We start from the raw sequence: 5,778 nt of genomic DNA on the forward strand, positions 1-5,778 counted from the left end.
AAAAACCGATTTTTTTTTGAAAATCTTTACATAGAATGTTGAGTGGTCAAAATATTGATAAAAAAGTGAGGATGATTGGAAAAAATACAAAATTTTGGAAATTATGAAGGTTTTTCTACATACGTTAAATACGTAACTATTGCCGGCTTGCACAAGGTTTTTTAGCTCTTGATTTTGCTATAATTGGAAAATATATATATTGGGGCAATTTTGAAACTTTTTGGGTGCTAAAATTGTAAATTTATAAGATTCTTTATCACTTTGTACCCCTATAATTACATATTTTGTAATTTACACACACGAAATATAAAACAATAACCTTATTGACGAAAATGGGAGTGGCTTCACTACGTCCCCAGTAGTATTTTTTGGTTTTGCCTGGAACACTTTTTAGTTGGATAGGTTGGCTGTGGACTCAATTTTAGATAATAAAGGCATAATATACCTAGTTAGATTTTACATTACATGAACAAAATACATTTATCAGGTGTTAAAAAATAGGTATTATTTATTTAAATTATTTGATATTTTATGTAATTTTATATATAAAAATAAACATTTTGAAAAAAAAACATAATTTAAGATATTTAATTATTAATAAGTAAATAATAACGATGAGGTTTAATGTACATTAACTTCTATAATGTATTATAGTACTATACTATTAATGTACATAAATATCTTTAAATTGATTATAGGCATTAGGAATAGGAATAAGGCATAGGAATTATAGGCACAAATTTTCTACTTTAATTAGGCCAAATGTTTGAAAACGTTGGGCCGTAACTAAAGCCAAAAGAGAAAAAAAATTTCATTAGGGTGAAGATTTCTGAGGTAATTTAGTAGTACCTGGGGATCCCAAGTTATATTGTATCTAGGAGTCTGTGGACGTAGTTTTGAAATGCCTCTTATGTACCTTTTTATTAAGGGGTGTTTACCTAAACTGAACGGAATTTGTTAAATGACCCATATTTAAAACCTCTTTGTTTAAAAAGGAATTGAAAAAACTGTATCACTTGAGTGGGTGTTGCCTTGAATCCAGGAATATTCCTCTCTACAGAATATTTCCACCAGGACCTATAAGCTGTGTCATACTGTTTTTGTGTTGTGGTAGAAAGGAAATAGAAAAAGGAAAGGATATATGAAGCATGAATCCATATATCTTTTTGTTCACACCATTTCCAGATCTTTTGGGCTACTTTATTTAATAAATGGTTTCTTACACTACCCATATGATTTATGAAAAAATATTGCTGTGACATTATCTATTCTAAGTAAAACATTACAAGATCTTAATTTAAAAGCAAAACATTTTAGCCCATAATATACTGCGAGGAGCTGTAAAAAATTAATATGGTTCTTTTTCTCTGCCTCGCCCCAAAACCCATGTGTCTCCTCCCCTCCTGAGTAAGCACCCCAGCCAGACCTTGAAGAGTCTGTGTAAATTTCTAAGGAATAATTATCTTCTCGAATATTTTGCCTAGCCTTTGCAATAGCAATAATACTTGGATTAATTTTCATATAGGAATCATAGTTTTGATTTGATACTTTGAGGGCAAATAATATTTCTTTTTCTAAATTTTCAAGATATAAAAGGCCATATTTTAGGGTTGGGAGGGTAGAAACTAATAAACCAATTAAATGGGCAAAAAAACTAATTTTACATAAGGTCAGTGTCTTAAATTTTTTTTCTTCCTAATAATTCTTAACCCTTTCTCAAGAGGTAATTCTATAGAAAATTGTCTAGAATCAAGTATAAATCCCAAAAAGCGACATCTTGTTTGTGGCTCTAATGAGCTCTTTTTATCATTAATCAGAAAACCAAGATATTTTAAAAGTTCTAAACACCTAAAAGAATGCTGTCTATTTTGTTCTTTTGTTTTGGACAAAATTAATAGATCATCAAGGTAAATAACACAGCATATGCCCCTTTTATGTAAATATGAGACAACTGGCTTCATAACCTTGGTAAATATATGTAGTGCACTAGACAACCCAAATGGAAGGCAGTTGAATTCAAAAAGTTTTTCATTCAATTTAAATCTGAAATATTTTTTACTAGATTGATGCATAGGAATTAGGTAGTATGCATCCTTCAAGTCTATGGTTGACATAAACCAATTCCTTTGCATTAATTTAACAGCTGTTCGCCAGTCATCCATTTTAAAATGATTCTTTTTTATATGTACATTTAATCTCTTTAAATTAAGAATTAATCTTTTTTTGCCATTAGGTTTTTTAATCAAAAAAATAGGTGACAAAAATTGTCCTTTAATGCTCTTACATAGGCTAACTGCACCTGAGATGAACATGTCATTGATTACCTGACTTAATTGAGTTTTTTCAATGTTATTAAACCTCTGAGCATATGTTTTTGATGACATTGTGAAGTTGCCGTTAAAATCAATTTTGTACCCTTTTATCCAATTTAAAACTAAGGGATTAGGGTCTAAGATGTACCAACGATGTGAAAAAGCCTTGAGACGACCTGCTAAGATACTAACCTTTAATATTTCTGTCTTGCTGGTCTTGTTGGTCTGTGCCTGTAGGTCACATTCTGCTGAGGTTTTTGCCCCTGATGTCTGAACTTCCTCGAGGAACGAGACGGGCCTCTCCAGTTTAAATGGTCTGCCTCTTGAACAGCTCTTTTGGGATTTCTTGTTAAACCAGATTTTGTGGCTTTTAAATCTCTACTGTTTTTTTCTAAATCTCTTGCAGTTTTAATTTTATCTGCAAAATCAGAACCAAATAACTTAGAGTCTGGGGTCGTTTTGACCACCACTTGCCGAAGGGAATCATCTAGGGATGGTATGATAACATACCTCCTAGACATTGATACATAATGATGTAAATCACTTAGTAATTTGCCAGTATTTGATAGTTTAGTTATAATGGCTTTAAGATGATCATTACTTTCTTGACCTAGGATTTTATTTAATGATGAACCCAAGGCTGCTAAAGAAGCTCCTAACTGAGATTGAATGATAGCTAAATACTTATCTTTTTTTAATGTGTCTTGTGATAGAATATTTCCTCATTTAGATCTGGAGCTTCTAAGGTTTTTAAATTTTTGGGTACAATATAGTTTTTAGTTAGATCTAGTCTTTCTTGTTTATCTAGGCCGCATTTAATTATGTTAGACCATCTAGAAACCAGGGCTGGGTGTAGTTCAATGCCCTCACTTATAATGTCATTGGGGTCTGTGCCCAAGCATTCAAGAATGTCATCTTTCAGAGTTAGAAACTGTTCTGTATCCTTGTCTGGGTGGATAACTAGGATCTCCTCTCTATTGTCCACCTCAGAGTCTATTGTTCTGCTGTGCACTTGCACCTGCTCGGTGATCTTGGAAGGTCTATGATTAGGTTGGTCCAGCTCACTCGAGTCTAGACGCCTATACCTCTTACGTGGATGGATAGGGGTTCGGGGCTCCTGCTCACTCGAGTCAGGGCTCCGCGAAATCCAGTCGGGTCTTCGAGGACGCGCTGGATGTTCTGAACACGAGTCAGATGATCTAGATCGGCTTCTTTTTGGCCTGCCTCTAGATTTAGTATTTCCACGTGTTGTTTTAAGTATGAATTGCTCAATACGCTACATACGGGCGTCGAGGTCATGGAAAGCCAGCGCTGACTCCCTTGAATCGGAGCCAGAAACTGACCTTTTTCGGTTCCTTGAACCCTTTCCCATTATGCTGAAAGAAATTAATAACGTTATTACTTAAAATTACAACTTACTCCTCGGATTTGAGCTGAAATTTATTTGTGGAAAAATTCACTTGTTACCACCCAAGCGCCAAAAACGAAAGTGATGGCTGACAGCCGTGTCGGTAAGTAGGAGACCTGTCAGATAAATTTATCTGACTTTTACACTTGGCGCCACCTAGCACCGGAAGCGGTACTACATAGTGAATAATTGTATAGTAATCTATGAAGAATGAAGCGCCGAAATATAATTTTAAAGGATTAATAATAAAGTAAAAGTTAAGTTGCATTTATTTGTTTTTTTGTAATTCCTTAAAAATAAAATTTTAAAGTGTTTGTCGATCCTATTGGCAACGTTGCGCCATTCTATGCTGCCAATTCAATAAAAAGTAATGACCACTACTTTAGGTGGCCGCCATTTCGCGTGATTGTGTCCTTTCGATGTTGGTCACTCTGACAAATTTCAGTTGTGCCAATTGTAGGGAAACAAAACAATTAAAGTTTTTGAGATGTTTGAGATGTTTACAAACACAAAATAGAAAGTTACATTTAGTTAAGAATTTAAGATAGTTGCGTTAGATCTGTGATTTTTCCTATACTTCTTTAAGAATTTCGTTAAAATTTATGAAAGAAAATAATCCTTACCTAAAATTAGACAAAGTTTCAATTAACTTGAAATAGATGCATGCTCTTTAAAATATTTGTTTTATTATTCTAATAATCATACATTATTCTAATACCATAAATCCTAATACCATGAAAATGATGATCTTTATTTAAATTTTTTGTTGTATTTACCTAACAAATTCAGTTAAAAAACTTTTATTTTTTTTCTATTTTTACTATTACGACTTTTACTTTCCTTCTATGTATAATGCTTCCACACTAATATAGGTATAACCATCTATAAAAATCAAAATATAGATGATTTTATGAGGGTTTGTAATTAGCAAGAGTTTATATAGTAAAAATAAACAACTCTATATATTATCCTATCATAAACAACACAGACAGACAATTCACAATAATTCGGTTTTGGGAAACTGTGAACCAAATACGTTTAAATAAGGATGGTGATACATTATTTACGTATTAAATAAAGAGGAAGCTATATCTGCCTGTTGCGGACGATAGGTATACCCAAGCGTCCCGTCGTTTACAAATCGCCAAAAACTGGGCAATCCGCTATACTCACAATTGACAATGTTATTTAAAATCAGTCATATCGAGTCATGATTTTAGAATTCCAGTGATAATTTAAAAACATTGTCAATGAAAAAATACATTTAATTCGTGACAGGTCACACGTCAAACGACAGCGTGGTCAACTTCATTACCGTTATTTAATATATTTTTTGTTGGCAACACTGAAAATGTTCAGAGTGACCAACATCAAAAGGACACAACCAGTATAAAAATGGCGGCCACCAGGCGTCATTTTTGAGTATCGTGGCCATATGCATTAGTGACCTCAAGTAGACGAGGTCATACAAGGACGGGAAAAGATACTATGAACTACAATTAACACAGTGTTGCCGGTCTTACTGTAAATATTTATGTGGTAAGTCCGATTTTTCCTTCTTTTATGTTCTAATTAAGCCTATTTTATTCGACTTAATAACCTTTATTTAAATTCGAGCCACGCCTAGTAAAATAGCACAACTATGAAACATTTCAGGAATATATTGGTAACATCACGCGGTTTTTTATGCTGTCTTTAAATGCTTCCCAATATGGAATATGGTGATGCTAGGAGCGACAATTAACACAGTGTTGCCGGCTCTATCAAGTATTGTTAGGTGTATTGGGGTTTTTGTATACTTTTTATTGTAATTTTTTGGTTTTCTGCGATTAGGGGTCATTTTAATTGTAAAGAATCACTTATTTATTGATTTGTTTTATTTTATCAAAATCCAGATTAGTGAATTTGACAAATAATCACAGCCATCTTCGTTAGTTTCTGGTGGATGAACGAACGGGCTTTTATGTCATTGTTAAAATTCCACAGCAAGTCTGGTGTATCTATTTCCACTTGGTCACATAGTACTGTTAAAACTAATTTAATTAATACTCGTTTCCA

This window comes from Anthonomus grandis, chromosome 10 (assembly GCF_022605725.1).
Source record: "Anthonomus grandis grandis chromosome 10, icAntGran1.3, whole genome shotgun sequence".
NCBI lineage: Eukaryota > Metazoa > Arthropoda > Insecta > Coleoptera > Curculionidae > Anthonomus > Anthonomus grandis.